This window comes from Rana temporaria, chromosome 5 (assembly GCF_905171775.1).
Source record: "Rana temporaria chromosome 5, aRanTem1.1, whole genome shotgun sequence".
NCBI lineage: Eukaryota > Metazoa > Chordata > Amphibia > Anura > Ranidae > Rana > Rana temporaria.
Genome location: NC_053493.1, coordinates 118,469,590 through 118,472,785, shown reverse-complemented (window position 1 = coordinate 118,472,785; position 3,196 = coordinate 118,469,590).

The window sequence follows — 3,196 nt, the reverse complement described above, 5'->3', positions numbered from 1 at the left end:
GCACGCACCCCCCTCATGCTCTTTAGGAAGCATCCCGCCTCCCCCCTTTTCTTGTCCCTTCCCCTTTGCCCCCCGCCTCCCCATTTTTGGGGATCCTCTTTAAAACTATCCAAGACTCACTGGTGCGGGTGAAGCCTTGTACACACGACCGAGAAACTCGACGGGCGAAACACATCGTTTTCCTCGTCGAGTTCCTTGTTAGGCTGGCGAGGAACTCGACAAGCCAATTTTCTCCATTCCCGTCAAGGAAATAGAGAACTTGCTCTCTTTTTGGCTCGTCGAGTTTCTCCACAGTTTCCTCGATGAAAATGTACACACGACCGGTTTCCTCGGCAAAAAAAATTCTCCCAGCAAGTTTCTTGCTGGTTTTTGCCGAGAAACTCGGTCATGTGTACGAGGCCTGAGAAAACTCTGCTGGTAAAGATCTGTTAACCTCTTTTTCCAAAATCTGGTGCATATAATTGTCGGCTGCTCCCTGTACGGATATATGTAAAGAATGTAAACTACGACTGTTGTTGCTTTTTTTGTTTAATTGCACTTTATTGTGATACTGACATGTAAACATTGACTTTGAAAACAGTTTACTTTATTAAAAAAAAAAAAAAAAACACCACTGATGTTGACATACCCTCTAGCAGGTCAATTCTAATCTTGGTTTTTATGGCTCAGATCTATGCATTTTTTGTCATAACTCATTTAGTAAAAAGATCTTGACACCATTGCTGCATCGGTTCACACATATGAACAAATTCCAAATCCCTACTGTAAATAAAGCAGAGTTATTTAAAGTCTGTGATGTTTTTAGAGAGTTATCTCTCTCCCCCCTCTGTTTCCTGCTATAGATTTAGATGAGGTTTTGCTGACTTTTTTGTGATAAGCAACTGCATATTAAGAAACCTTCAACCATTATAAGCAGAATACGTTCTTTAACATTTTTAATGAAGAAACCAATATTAAAGAGGTTGTAAAGGTACAATTTATTTTTCCTAAATAGCTTTCTTTACCTTAGTGCAGTCCTCCCTCACTTACATCATCCTTCGATTTTGCTTTTAAATGTCCTTATTTCTTCTGAGAAATCCTCACTTCCTGTTCTTCTGTCTGTAACTCCACACAGCAATGCAAGGCTTTCTCCCTGGTGTGGAGTGTCGTGCTCGGCAGATAGAGAAAGGAGCTGTGTGTTAGTGGGCGTCCTGACTCTCCTGTAGTCCAAGGGAGGGGGCAAGCATGACACTCCACACCAGGGAGAAAGCCTTGCATTACTGTGTGGAGTTACAGACAGAAGAACAGGAAGTGAGTATTTCTCAGAAGAAATAAGGACATTTAAAAGCAAAATCGAAGGTTGAGGTAAGTGAAGGAGGACTGCACTAAGGTAAAGGAAGCTATTTAGGGAAAAATAATTGTACCTTTACAACCTTTAAGCGCTCAACCAAAAGTCTATGGTATTTGTAATATTTATACAGAGTCTTAAAGAGGAAGTAAACCGCAGGCTGATTTGTTTTTATTGGCCTGTAAAGTAAAGCCATTGGCCCGGATTCACGTAGCACTTACGCCGACGTATCTCGAGATACGCCGCGTAAGTGTAACTATGCGCCGTCGTATCTGTGCGCCGTGCCCACAGAACTAGATACGCCTGAAACTTTCCTACGTCAGCGTATCGTATATTTACTCTGGCCGCCTCATTGCACATATGCAAATGAGGGAGATACGCCGATTCACTAACGTAGTTGCCCCCAGGCGCATCATATACGCGATTTGCGTAAGTCGTACGTCCGGCGTAAAGTTATTCCCCATATAGGAGGCGCAACTCATGCAAAGGTATGGACCAGGGAACAGCCGTCGTATTTTACGTTGTTTACGTAGTAGTACGTGAATTGGGCTGGGCGTAGGTTACGTTCACGTCGTAGGCAGTGATTCGACGTATCTTAGTGAGTAGTTTCGACATGATTCTGTGCATGCGCACTGGGGTGCGTCCACGGGACGGCGCATGCGCCGTACGTTATTCGTATCTTTATGACGCTAAGTACATCATTTACATGGGGTCACGCCTCATTAGCATGGCTCACGCCCACTGCCACTTACGACGAGTTACGCCGACGGAACCCAGCGTAGATTAGGGAGCAAGTGCTTTGTGAATACTGTGCTCGCCGCTCTGCACTACGTCGGCGTAGCGTATATTCGATACGATACGCCGGCATAACTATGCAGCAATGTATGTGAATCCGGGCCATAATGTGCTAGTATCTATTGCATACTACACATTATGTGAAACCACCTGCAAACGAAGCTCCTCCACCGATGCATTGTCACCTCTGGAGGCCGCATTTATCTTCATCCGTCTTCCTTCTGGGTCTTCAGACTCCGGCTGTGTAATTGGCCAGAGCCACTTGATGTCACTCCTGTGCATGCGAGGGGGAGCTGCAGTTCACGTGCACAGAAATCTCAAGGAATGGCACTGGTGGCCGTTCCTTCAGAGCGCATGCACCGATGATGTCATTGGCTGGATATAAAGTAAATATCTCCTAAACGATGTACGTTTAGAAGATATTTACAGTACCTATAGGTAAGCCTTATTATATATAATTCATCTGTGGGAATTTACAACAACTTTAAAGTAAATTGAGTGGGCACAGGGACGTTGTTTGGGTTGTGAAGACAACCACATTTTGCAGTGAACAGTGGGTGTGGGCAGATCATACCTGTGGGTGTGGGTAGATCAAGAGTGGGTTTGACCTAAAGGGAATGGTTATATAGAATCTGGGCCTATTTGTTGTATATGCTGCCATAGTACTTGTATACACAAAACATGCCTTAATTACAGTCAGGGCCGGCCTTTGCGTTGTGCGAGTTGTGCGATCGCACAAGGTGCCTTGGACGATACGGGCGCCGTCACATCTTGCAGTCACTTTACTAATAATGTGTTGAATGTGACAGGAGCAGGGGCGGCCGCCGCCCGTGTCACTGCTCGGCAAGAGCACGGCACCCCGGCGCTGCGGAGGGGGGGGGGAGCGTCGCGCCCGCTGACACTCATGCACGGGGTCTTGACCCTCCCTCCTCCTCTCCTCTCCTTGTCTCAGGTGGTACTGGCCTGGGTAGCTCGGCGCCGTAGCGTAAAGCGTGCATGCGTGATGCATGCCGCTGAGCTTCAAATCCTAATGGCGCCAAGAGACAGCAGAGCACTGACCGACTGAAGCCGGGA